Source organism: Neltuma alba, unplaced genomic scaffold, assembly GCF_004799145.2.
Source record: "Neltuma alba isolate B1F8T4 unplaced genomic scaffold, ASM479914v2 tig00001421_pilon, whole genome shotgun sequence".
NCBI classification, from domain to species: Eukaryota; Viridiplantae; Streptophyta; class Magnoliopsida; order Fabales; family Fabaceae; genus Neltuma; species Neltuma alba.
This window is the reverse complement of record NW_021632460.1, coordinates 1-14,086: the sequence shown is the minus strand read 5'-3', so window position 1 is coordinate 14,086 and position 14,086 is coordinate 1. Positions and strand designations below refer to the sequence as shown.

At 32.4% G+C, this 14,086-nt stretch overlaps 1 long non-coding RNA gene across 1 annotated transcript; it reads right to left on the bottom strand.

The window, feature by feature from the left end:
* Positions 1–13,039: 13,039 nt before the first annotated feature.
* On the bottom strand, positions 13,040–13,856 carry LOC114757038 (uncharacterized). The gene is made up of 2 exons (XR_003741525.1): positions 13,714–13,856; positions 13,040–13,408 (listed from the first exon to the last, which is right to left on the bottom strand). It is a non-coding gene; the product is annotated as an uncharacterized LOC114757038 (long non-coding RNA).
* Between the last annotated feature and the right edge of the window lie 230 nt (positions 13,857–14,086).

Below are 14,086 nucleotides of genomic sequence, written 5' to 3'. Positions count from 1 at the left end.
TTTTAAGTTACGTTTGCCTTTGTATCCTTTTAATAGAGAGTTATGTGTAAAAAGAAGGCTGAGAAAAGCTTGAAAGACAATAGATCATTGATTTTAAGAATCATCATAGTCGACTGATGTTTAAACGGAAAACGTTCCATGATCGAACAAGTGATCGAACACTTGTTGATCGAACAGATTATCGATAATCCAAGTGTTACAGAAATGAAACTTCAGTCATTGATGATCGAACACATTATCAATAAATGGATGATGGATAAGGTTATCGATAAACAATGAGTAAGAATATATTCAGTGAAAAACACAGACTATGTGGATTAATCGAACAGGTGATCGATCAAAGATTATTCGAACAAGTGATCAATAAAGTGAGAAAAGAAATTTAATCCTGTAAGGTAAAGAAACTGATTATCGATCACGTTTTGTGAAAACATGAGTTTCAGGAATTCGGATGATCAATCATATTATCGATAAGTCAATGATCGATTAGGTGATCGAAAAAATGGTTTAACATAGTTAATGCAGTGAAGATAATAATCGATCATTTGATGATAAATGTTTGATCGATCAATTGATCGATAAAAGATTTTGAACGAATGGTTTTGACAGAGCACTATATCGAGTAAGAAGACATGTAATATTTGAACAAGTTATCGATAAAGGTCTGATCGATTAAGTGATCGATTATTCCCGCAACATCTTATATTAAGCAGCTATACCAATGATCGATTAGTTGATCGATCAATCTAGCAAGTTATTGAGCAGACTAAATTATCTATCACGTGATCGATAAAACCTTGACAGTTATCGATTAGTGATCGATAAACATATTCATCAATAACGTTATCCAAAAATCATTTATCCAACATGTTACTGATAAAACCTTAATAATATGTATGAAGATAAAAGAGAAGAATTGAGGAGATAGTACCAGTAACTCGATGAGTTTGTAGTCGCTTGATCAGGCTCGAGTACATGTGATAATGGCTTTTCATTTCTTCATCTCTTCTAGAGCTTTTACTCAATAACATGTTTGAGTAGCATGTTGCTTGAGAAGTTAATGTTCAGTGTAGAATTTCTGGTCTTTGCCTCAATAAATTCGAAGTCTGATTCCAGCAAAACGAAGGTCAACTTTGAGTGATCATAACTCTTCCAATTCAACTCAAAATTTTGCAAATGACCTATCCCCAGAAAGCTCTTTGAGTCTACTTTCTAATCAACAAGAATCACCCCAAAATTCGTTGTGGTTGCAAAGTTATCTTCATCACAATGACTAAAGGTCGGAATAAAGGCGTTAATCCTTACTGCAATCTTTCGAACAACATATCTCCCTCATATGAAACTCTTTGAAGGTGAATTTGGTGTCCATGAACCGTGTTCTGAGTCTAGTTTCATAGGAATTAAGTTTCACCTCAAACGGATTTGTGGTTTAGGAGATATTGAAGAAATACCGAACCTATGTCAGAGCTGAACGAAGAACAGAGCATAACAGAGGATGCATTTTATCGATAACTTGATCGATAAATGGATGATCGATCAAGTGATCGATAATTGCCCATGAAAATCACCTCTGAAGCTTATTTTCCATGTTTATATGAAGGGTGACTCAATATATGATGGTATAACTTCCCGGTTGTATATTTTAGCTTCCGACTGAGCCATCCAAACTTCTGATTGAGTATAGCAACATTTAACTTCAAATCTATGAACTTGAATCTTGATATTTTCATTTGATCTTGCAAGTTCTTCTTTTCTCAATCTCTCTTCTTCTTCTTCCTCTTGATCATTCTCGACAACTCAAAGTTCAACATAATAACTCTTTTCTTTTCTTGAGGAAACTACTCAAGATATTAAGTATGATAGTTAGTCAAAATATGAGATAAATAATTTATGTAAACTTTTTACTCTATTATTTGACATCATCAAAACTAATCATATCTAACAACAATTACCATGATAAAACTAAATTTCAACTTGCCAATTAGATAACTTTATGCGTCCTTTCATAAAATCAAACCTTATCAGCATTTTAGTCAGTTTAAAAAAAAATTCTATTGCACCACATTTTGCTAGCAAGGCGTCCCTTGTGCAATGTACAAGGATTATATGCTTGCAATATACTCAAATAAAGACATTGTTCTAACTTTAAATATCATAGTGAAATACAATAATCATAGCTACCAAATTTGATCTAATTGATATATTATTATATGTATCATATCTCATGAAACTTCTTTCCTTCCATTTAATAAACCTAGAATACAATCCACAATTAGTGCCTTCATCAATTTGCTTTAACTTTACTTTCTCTTTGCAATGTTCTTCTTGTTGCTTTGCTTTCATATTGGAATATAAATATAAATTCCTTTACTGCATTACTGTCAACATGCTTCCATTTTTACCTTATTATGTAATAACTCTATTGCACTTCGCTCCAAAAACATTCAAATCTCAATTAAGGCATCTTCAGGATGAGTGCAATATTCATTTACTTCCAAGGTGTAGGTCATCAAACTTCAGGAATGGAACCAAGTCATCCTCATTAATATAGAGCCAGTGTTACCCAGGTGAGTTGGCATTTGAAGGATTCACCTTACAAATAAAGAAGGAAAAGAACGTTAAATACTGAGATTCAACCATAAAGATGGAAAAAAAAAACAAAACATTTCCAAGAAAGAACATTTGAATATGACTATAGTGCTGATTCATTGTAATTGTAGAGATCTCGAACTTCACAACAAACTTTCAATAACATTTTTTGCCAAATCCTAAAATAACAGGAACCAAATCAGTATCAATCTTCCAATCAAACCCAAAAATTATGTTGAAATACATAAGTAGTTGAGAGTAAAGAAGTACCAAGTTAAAACTTAAGTGCAACATTGAAATAATAAGCAAAGATGATTTAAGTATGAGGGTATAACACTTGAAGATCATTAAGTTTAGTCTGAAGCATCGTATTTTGGTAATAAAAAACATGTTCACCATTTGAAGTAGACAACTTTGTCATATTGTGACAATATTGGTGTCCAAAAAAATAAAATATATTTTCTTATTAAATCACCTTAATACAGCAAAAATAAAGGACACTTATATATGGGCTATAGAATCATCTAAGCCATAAAATCAAGTTTTTGAGTTAAAGCTGAATATAATAGTCACGCTAAGACTAAATTATAGTAAGCAAAATACAAAATAAAGATCTTGTCCTACAAAAATGTATTGAAATTTGGTACGCCATTATCATAACAAAATCGTCTGGCTAGCATATGCATATTGGTATTGCAACTATTAAACCCAAACACCAGAGTAAAGCCCATTTATATATATTTCCACAGTATCAAATCTCATGCCTAATTGATGTACAAAGTCCCAAACAAAACACCAAAGGGTTGTGTAAGAATTTGACTAATAAAATTATACCCATAGTTAGGTGTAGTTTCCAAAGTACTTGAAATGCCTTAATCTCCTTCATAACAAATGACTTGGACAACTTGCTCATCTTAAGAAAAATAAAAAGAAAATCTTATCACCTTCAAAACTCACATCATACTCAAGTATAGAATTACATCATACTCAAGGAAAGGGAAAAAAAAGTCTTTCAACATCAAACTTCAATATAGAATTATAGGCTTACTTTACACATTGCTACTACAAGGATCAATCCATCCCAATCATTTGGTTCCTCCAAGTAAACATTAAGAGAAACTGCTCCACCCACTGATTGCCCCATTATAAATTTAGGTAGTCCTCTCTACTAAGGTCTTGTTGTTAATTAAAATAGAAAGCAGAGTCAGCAACATTTTCTTGACAATTTAAAATATTACAGCAACAATCGGTCATTTAGAAAAACCAAAACTAGGAGAGTCCATAGCATAAACACCATATCTATATGCAGCAATTCTCTTGGCTACACCAGAAATTTTTAGGATAGTATTTGTTAATTAAAGGAAGCACGAATTACTACTTTGGGCAATCTTAATAGAAATGGGACATTTTACCCTATTCTTGAATGGCATTATGACAAACCTTCAAAGAAGTAGGTACAAGTACTGCCATACTCATGGTAGAACACACAAAACTACCATGATTGGAACTCCATATTCTAGCATCCATCTTTTGCAGAAAATTTCCAAACCCCTCAAACTCCATTCGTAGCGCTAAGCATAAAAATTGAAAGCATTTAATTGTTAAACTTATGAGTCAGGGGATGATTGCATTTTTGTCCCGACGCAAAAGATGTGATTCCATGAGTATATCATTGTCGGTATGAAACTAAACACTTTTCTTTAGCACATTTGGTTCTACTAAGCCAAACATATAGGATAAACAATCATTTACCCCCTCAACAATTTTTTGAAAATACAAATTCATAAAAGCAACTAAAGCATGGATGATGAAAGAAAAAAAGAGAAGGAATAAGAGAGACGAGAGTAAAGCCCCACCTTTGGCGCACCAACTTTGAGGTATAGTGGTGGAGCAAATGTTGTACCACTCTGATAGAGAAGCTTTGCTAAGTATGATGGCATTGGCTCGCCAGAGTATCTCATAGATGAAGCAGAATAGAGTAGAAAAATGATGAATGAAAAAAAGAAAAGAAATGTGTAAGAAATCATAGTTAAACAAACACCTATACGGGAAAAAAAAATTAGCCCCATCCACACAAAGATTTCTCGTAAGCATTTTACCTATCAGGCAAGCATATTATATATAGACCATCCTATCTTTTATCCTATCCCCATATTTAATCTAGAAGAACCAAGCATCAAGGCAGCATAAAAATAATTTTAGCTAGATGAACTAAACCAATAAAAAAAAAAACCAAGCATCAAAATACTTACAGACCAAGAAGAATCCCATCAACTCCTATAAGCAGCACATCTCATCATCGAGCTAAGAGCAGATATTATCAAAGAAAGAGAATATCAGAATCGGTGATTTCAAGGTGAGTTCTTTAGGCAAGTCTTGGAAGGCGAGGATGAGGAATCAACTTTGTTCACCCAAAATCTCCCAAAATCAAAGGAAGTAGACAAAGAATGAATATATGTTGAAGAAAGGTATAGGAGAAAAAGACGAAGAAGATGAAGAGAAAATCACCATTGAAATCGATAAAGAATGAATATATTGTTGTCGGTGACCTCTGTAGCAACGATTTATCATTCGTATTTGATAAAAAGAGAACAATGAAGTAAAAATAGATTAAGTGATAGAAAATAATAGACAAAAACAGAGAGTAGAAAAAGGATGAAGCATAAGAAAAATGAAAAGGAACATAGAGAAACCTTACCTTTAAACCTAGAGTAATGATGTTAGAGTTGGGATCGGCAAAAATAGAGAACTTAATACTGAAGTTTAGCTCAAGAAAGATATAGAGAAATAGTGAGAAATAGGAGGGAGGCTACGGGCAAAAATAAAAGAAAAATGGTAGATTGGTAGACAGGAAAGGAAGGATAGAAAGGAAGGATTCAAAATTTGAAATTTGAATCTCTCATTATTGATCTCAATCACGAGTTGCATTGTTTATTCAAGCTACCCCTACTTTTGTGAAAGCAGTTGAAAAATTTGCAGCTATAGCCAATACTACTATCCTGTCTAACTACTTAGGGTTCATTGGGACGTGTAAATGCTTGAGTCAAAGATATGGGGAACATGCATAGAGCCCAACATGCAGTGCCCCATTCTATCAGGCAAGCTACTACTATTCACATGACCATTACTTGTAAGGGGAGCTGGATAGAAAATGTGATTGGTTCGGCTCTTTGTGATGTAGATATGTAGATACTAAATTAAGCCACTACTATTCATATGAATAGTAATATAAAGCATACATGTTTAAGTTATATAGATTTGGGAGTGTTGAATGCGAATATTATGTGATCCGCTATATGAATGACATTATTGAAACAGGGATGACTGAGAAATTAAATGAGGTAAATGTAGGTTACATTGCATATAATTCTTCAATTCTTTTCACATTTTTGATCAAGTTGACTAATGATTGTATTATTTTTAATTTACAGGCATTTTAAGATAGTGTGCCATATGACATGGAGGAAATCAACTTGATTAGGGATACTTTATTAACAACATTGCTAGAGAATTTTGAAAATGTAAAATAGTTAAGTCATTCATCACATTTTAGTTCATTGTTTGACTATTAACTAGTTGAGTAGTTGTTGATTATAATGTGTTGGTGATTGAATAAGAATGGGATATTAGTGTTAGGATAAACATCTTGAAATAGTTCTACATATTCTTTTGCTCTGCTGGTTGTATTTGGGTTTGTAAATTACAAGGAGGTTTGTAAAGAAAATTGACGCAGTATTTTTAATAAAAATTACAGTTTTTAACGGCAGTTATTACAATAACCACCATTAAAAATTTGTCTTTCCATGGTGGTTTTATGAACAAACCGCCGTGGAAAGTTTACTTTCCACACTAGTTTAAGTAAAAAAACCCATCATGGAAAGTTATTTTTCACGGCAGTTATAAACTGCTGTATTTTATTCTCCTTACAACGTCAGCGGAATTCACTTCGCCTCTAAAGCCGTCGTGGAAAGTTCATTTTAACTGCTATTAAAAGCTTTTTTTTTTCTAGTAGTGATAATAACAAATCAAATCATATCTAGTTACCATTTACGCTCTATAATTTATAGTACTCACTAAGAAATTTCAAGATTTAATTAGCTTATATTTGTTTATTATAATATTTATTAGAAATAATAAATCTACTAAATCACCTCAATCCACCTCAATGTAATGACTAAAGACTAAGGTTTTTCAAAATCACAATTCTAACAACCTTAATTGTGTGTTCGAATTAGCTATGGCAGAAGTGAGTTTTATTTTATTGGACTTTTGAAAACTTAAGTTAGGATAAAATTCGCATATTGTAATGTGATTTATGTTTTGATAGGTTTTAATGAAAAAACTCAATTTGACAAACTAAAAATTTTTTGGATGATATAATTAAAAAGTAGGTTTAAATGTAAAATGATAGGAGTTTAATTTAAGAGAAATATTAAGATCAAAAGTATACAAATAAAAAGAGTTAATATATTATTAAAAAATTATAAATACTAAAAACACTTAATCAGACATATTTAATGTGATTTTTGTACATATGGCTATTTAACATTATTTTATTTTATTTTTTGTAAATTTTTAGAGCTCAGTCGAATAATAATGATAGATATCAATTAGACTTGTAGTGTACTCTCATCATTAAATTCTGTAGGTTAATTATTTTCTTTTTAGTGAAATTTCATCCTTTTTTTATTGGTAATAACTAGACTCTATTTGGTCTTTTAATCTCTGCATCTTTTCTTTCTTTTTTATAAGAGACAATTTTATTAATACATAGATAAAATGATACATAAAAAAAGCAGCAACTGCTAACATATCAAGATATGTAGTTGTGAAGCCCTGCAATAGAAAACAACAAAGATAACAAGTACAATAAAAGAAACAAGTAGCAAACATAAAGTAAAGAAAATAAAACGACCTAACAAACATAAGACAAGTGAAAAGAGATCCTGACATCTTCTATACACCTCAATGAATAAACACTTTGAGGGCTCTTTCGTGTTGGGATGGACTGACCATGAATAAGCTAGCGAAGTTATCTCTAATAGGTAACGCTGCCAGGAGGCACCAGGTGATCTTGATGTCTCATGATGTCTAAATCCCTGAGGATGTTGAAAGAAACTCTAGAATCGATGACCAAAGAAATGATGACATGGCCCAATGACTTGCTTTGCTTAAGCAACAGGATAGAGCAAGGGATGGTGAATGACAAAAAGCTAACCAAATATTGGAAACCAAAAGAAAAATAGAAACAAATATGGAAGAAACTAAATAAGTAAGTTTATTTGAGAGTAGCCTTATATCAACACGAAACTACCACAGCACTACCCATTCCATGGCAATTATCCAAGCGTTGCCTTATTTATCCACAACATGAGCTTTTATGGCAATAAGCTCCCCAAACCATAGCTTGAGAACCTCATCAAAGCGTAGTAAGCACTGATAATCCTTAATATTGTAATTGAAGTTTCACAAGTGAGTGTAGATTAAGAATTGCTCACAACCTCGCTTTATAGCCCTATGCCTCTCTTTCCCACACTTGAATATTTGACAATCAAAATTTCTCTCTCCTAAAGCTGATGAATGAGTAGCAAAATCTCTCAAGTGAAACCTCTTAGTCTGAAACTTCCTTCTCTTAATTGAGGGGTGATACTGTCTGCTAGTTTTTTCGTCTTTTTTTTCTCATGACAGCATGAGCTTGTCTAGATGAAGTATTAGAATTATAGAATGCTATCAAGTCATTCCAATGCAAGTTAGTTTTAAGCTATTTAACCATATAAGGAGAGGGGATTGAATAGTTTTCTTATCTACGCATAGTTGTTCCTCACACCAGTACCTCAGTAGATGAGTATAAATTAGAACAATGAAGATGCCTTCATAATCTCTTAGAAGGGGTAAATAATACCTTATTAATTTGCTTGGGCCTCTTTCTCGGCACTAAGTAAGAGCCTTGGCATAAAGGTTGTAAATAAAAATTTAATTCATAGGCCCGGTGATGGGAGGCCTATATTAACAGACTAGTTGGCCTCCTAATCTAGTATAAGTCATTATCAAAAGTGATATCTGCTGTCCTAGAACTACTTACATGTCTTAAGAACTACAATGGCCCTTGGTTGAATGTGTCAAAAATTTGATTGCAATTGTGTTGTGAATGGCCAACCACCCCACATCGCCAATCCAGGTGATGTGCCCCACAAGAAAAGTTTGTCAAACTAGATCACCAAAATGTAATCAAAAAATAAAAAATTGTCCTAACTTGTGATTCATTGGTATGGTGACTTCAACCTGAAAACCTTCATGATGAAAATCACTTGTTGTATCAAAAGTTAGAAAAAAGCCAAAATACTTTGCAATCTCCTCTTTAACTTGCTTGGTGTAGTAATCTAAGGGTAATTCCAAGACAAAAACCTAAGCATGCACATGCGTAAAAGAAAGACACGAGAAAGGTATATCTGGTAGCTACTTCGAAACTACAGAAAGCATGCCTTGAAGAACCCATGTTTCTTGATGTAAGTTGAAAGATCAATCAAGAGATTTTTCAAAATAAAGGACAAAGGAGTTTTCATATTGCTACTAGATGTGCTTCAAGAGAAAAAGTTATTTTCCTACCATGAAAAGAGAACAAAAAAGAGAATGAAAAAGGAAGAGCACCTTAAAAAAAAAAGGTAAGGATTAAGGTGTAAATTTATCCTGAAAGTTTTTGCTTAGGAGCATTGGATACCTAAATACTTTTTTTGGGGCTAATTTTGCTCTGAAATATTGGTCGTTGACCTTAAAAAATGTTAATAGTTAATATCACAGTCAACATAAGTTTTTGAATGACAAAGTAACATTGCTATGAAATTCCTGGCACCTAGTGTTTCTGAGTGGAAGTTTTTAAGACAAATTTGCATATTAACCCATATATTAATAATACTACCTCTAGTCTTAATATAAGGCCCAATTGATTCATAGGCACTAAGATCAACCTCAAAGAGTAGATATGTATTCAAAACATGATACTTGGATTTCACACCTTGATTCTAACCTTTAGTCAGTATATCGATATTATCTTTGAGCTTACAATGAATTTTAGAATGATTCTTTTTGCATTTGAAACTAGACCCAAAGAGCTTTCCAAGAATAGGTCATTTACCAAATTTGGAGCTGGATTGCAGAAGCTATGTCTGATCCAAAGTTGACCTTTGTGTCAGAATATTCCGAGTATATACTCTAAGTTCAGTACAAGTAAAAAATGACTCAAATGCTATCTGAGTCATACTTAGTTTTTCAAATTATAAACTTTTAAGCTAACTCCAATATATTGAAGATTTACTCCCAGTCAAATCTGACTGTAATCCCATATGAGTTAAAAGCTCCAAAAGTTTATTCTAATGACATGAGTCAATATTCTTATGAATTGGAAATCAAGCCAAAACTTCTCCTACATGAGTCAAATATCATCAAAAGTATATTAAAACATCTAATGACATGTTTTGTAGTATATTAGATGAAGATTAGAGTTCAATGGATGTATAACGTTTATCTAATGGGAAAAATCTAACAGCCATATTTATAATGGGAAAAAGAAAAAGCTCAATGGAAAAGAGAATATGCTCAATGGACATTATCTATAAATACAAGAGCATTCAAAATACAAGAAGATAAAGCTAGTGCTTTAAAGTACCAACATGCTAAATAGCTCCAAGGTGATACTCCCTTATTGTGCTTCAGAAATTATGTACATATGTAATTATGAGTTAGAAGAGAATTTCTAAATGTACTTAATTTTTTAATCCCTTCTATGAGAGTAGATTAATATGCCTCTATGTATTTATCAAAGAGGTTGTTACCTTGCAAGTCATAAGGAAAAAATATATTGCCTCAGGTGTGGAGGCGTTGTCTTCGGTGTTGAGGTGGTTATAGTGGTTTTAAAGTACCCATGTCAAACTTGAGGAATATAGTAGATTGAAAATCTCAGAAATGTTTTGAAAACTAGATGTAGGTCTGTGAAGATATCGAACTAGGATAAATCGCATTTTACATCTTATCTTTATTAGATAAGAAGATCACCTAACAAGGGGTGAATTAGGTGATAATTAAAAATTTAAAAGTTTCTTGAATAAAAGGAATTGAAATGAGAGTAGAGTTAGAACAATATCACCAAAGGAAGAGCACAACACAGATTTATACTAGTTGAGTCTACCATTTAACCTATATCTAGTTCTCAGAACATCTTTGAGTATTCTACTATAATCTCAAAGATTAAATAGGCTCTTGGTGCCTAGTACAACAATTGTAATCTCTCAATTACTCTCTCTTACTTACCATAAAGTTATAATATACTCAATATTCCCATGATCTTGAGTAACTCAAAGATTGAATAATGAGTGATTATGAATCTCTCTCACAGACTGTAATAAATAATTACTAAAGCACAATGAATAAATTAGAAAAACAAAGCAATAAATGTGAATAATGAATTTTGCAGCGCGTGGTAGTTCGAGTTGTTGTTCACTTTATTGAATGCTTGCTCTATTTATAGTTGATCTCCAAATATATCTGTTAGACTCAATGGCTTTGTATTCGTTGAAGTAGAATAGCATAGATTGCAACAATTGGGTGCATTTAATCCTCCTAGCAAAAAGTCAATCCTTCATGTCATTTTTCTTTTGAGCCTTAATTTTGCAATTAACAAGCTTCATGACAAGGAATGAATTGTTTAAGAATAGATATGTGTGTGTGTGTGTGTGTGTGAGAGAGAGAGAGAGAGAGAGAGAGTTAGGAAGCTTTAATATGAGAGACCCAAAGATTAATTATTGTAATTGAATCAAAGAATAAATCTGACAAACAAAGTTATAGCTTTGACTTGAACACGTACATGAGTGAACCTTTGAAACAACTAGCACTTTATTCTTGGAATAAAGAAGGAAAAAGATTTTATTCAAGTAAGGCTTGAAGCACTAGTTTAGATTTTCAAATAGACAAGCACCCTTAACTTGATGTAGCTTTGAAATCAATCTTGTTTAAACTGAATGTCTCGAATAAGTATTCGAGTACTTAGAAGAAAAACTTTTAAAAGCTTCAACACTTATTTGAAAGATATTTCAAATTTAAATGCAAAAGTGTTTGACTCAAATAGGATATCGAAAAAAAGCATTTCTATTAATGATACCTTGAACCATTTATTTGAATACTACTTAGAATAAAAAGTGTGACAAAGTTGACTTGAAAATGGTACTCGAATAGAGTTGTATGAAAGCTTTGAAGACATGTTCCATGTTCTGGAAGGTTTCAATACTTAGTTTCAAATTTGACTTGAAGAGGTATTCGAGTAACTTTTATTCGAATAAGCACTTGACTAACAAACAGAATCTGAACTTTAAAGGTTTTCAGAACAATTACTCAAACAAAAATTAGAATAAGACTTTTGGCAAAAATTGACTCGAGGCTTTATTCGAATAAATGTGAAAGAAAATCTTGAACACTGAAACACTTAAAGATTAAGCTTTTGCAACTTGACTTGGAGTCAGATATTAGATAAAATTGCAAAGTTATTCCAATAACATTTTGAATAAATAGGCTTTTAATAAACTTTGAATATTATTCAAATGAGTCATCGAGTAATTAAAACTTGTATTTGATCAAAATAATAAAGTTAGGTTCCTAAAGAGAGTGTATTTGAATAAATCAAAATCTAAGAGAAAATATCACTCAAATAACAAAGTTCTTAGACCAGAAAACCATTTTACTCAAATAAGGACTTGACTAATTCAACCTTTTGGCAATAATTTCCTTATTTGAATAAAACTTTGAATAATACCCTTTGAAAACTTTGAATAGAGGAATTTTGATACTGAAAATATTTTTAACTTTCAAATACTCTTTTGCCATTATCAAAACATTAATTCTAACACTCTTCCTTTGCCACTTTATAATTCGAGCTAATCCTTTTTATATATTTGTTTGAACTTTGTTGTTTATTGTTTTTATAATCAAAGTTTCTTATTACTTTCTTTGCACTGTGAAAAAGTTTTTAAATCTTATCTAACACCCAATTCACCTTTTTTTGGGTATTCAGCCATACTAAAAAGTTTAACTACTTAATTTTTATATATGAATATAGTTGTGCCTATGCTTGGCTTGTTATTATGTTATCATACATGTTAAGTGTTTTAATGATATGATGAAGTGAACTTCCATGTGATTATTTTCTAGGTTAAGCATTAATTTAAAAAGAATGAGGTACATTAATCCAATCTAATTGTATCATTGACTCCTATATTGGTTTGAATTAGGATAGTTACCTGACCAATCTTAAGAGGCCTCATCATGTCATCTTTAGTCTAATTCCATTTATTCACTCATTTTTATACTAAAAACACAAAAAGTTAGCACATATTTAATTCCATTGCATTTATTTTAAGAAATTGGAGAGTTGGGTTATAAAATTTTAATAAAAAAATATATAAAATAGGGTGAAAAGACAAATTTACCCATTATAATATTAAAAAAGAACATCAGACATCGTGATAAATATCAAAAGTGAAAATAACCATGATGATTCAAAAAGGCCTTAAAACGTCACTGCCATTAAATTGAGTAACGTTTACTGCTTAAAAAAGAACATTGCGACTAAATATGCTGATGGGAAGATATATGTGGCATAATAACATCTGAATTGGACATAAATATATCAAGTGTAGAAATTCTTCCTCTCCTCTGTCATCATCGCCTTTCCTGCCATCAGAGCATCACCATCATCATCCTGGGTGGTTGACTAAGGGTAGCATTGCCAGCCCTCATGGCTTTCGATTCCAGCTTTTGTTGCCTCACACCTCGCCTTAGACAGAGAATGAGAATGTGAGAACTGAGATCGAAGATTCAGACTACGTAAGTCCTAACTTTTGACAACAAAAGTTGGAGTCTTCTAGAGAGAGAAAGATCCACGGAGTTTCAATCAGACTTCAAAGATAAGAGATTCATAAAAAAGAGAAGTAGAAGGCCCATTCAAGCAACCATTTTTCCATTATCTCGAGATTGTGGGCATTCAGGATAACAGGGAAATCAGGTATGGTTTTGCTTCTCTCACCCTCAAACCTCAGCAATCGAAGAAATCAAAGATGAAAATAGATTTGGAAAACTCACCTTAATTGAGTTTAAGTATTGCACGTACGTAGCAATCAACGTCTCTCACTTCTTCTTTTCCTCTGCCGACCTCTCTTAGTTTAGTGGTTGGCTGCCATTTTTGCATAGCATCTAAAAGCTTCGACGCTTTCTCCAATCGGGCAACATTTTTTTCGTGTGGGAGAGTGTGTGAGGGGATAAGGAAGTGTGTAGTGATGGGTCTCCTTTGATGTAGAGAAGGTTGACGGTGAGGATTGGAGGTTCGGATTTATGTAGAAGGGAGGAGAGATGCAGAGAAGTAGGGAAGGTTGACGGTGAGGAGAATGAGCAAAGGAGGTCACCGATGTTGTTGTTGGAGAGAAGGCACATGGACGGATCCAGAAGCCGGCGTCGT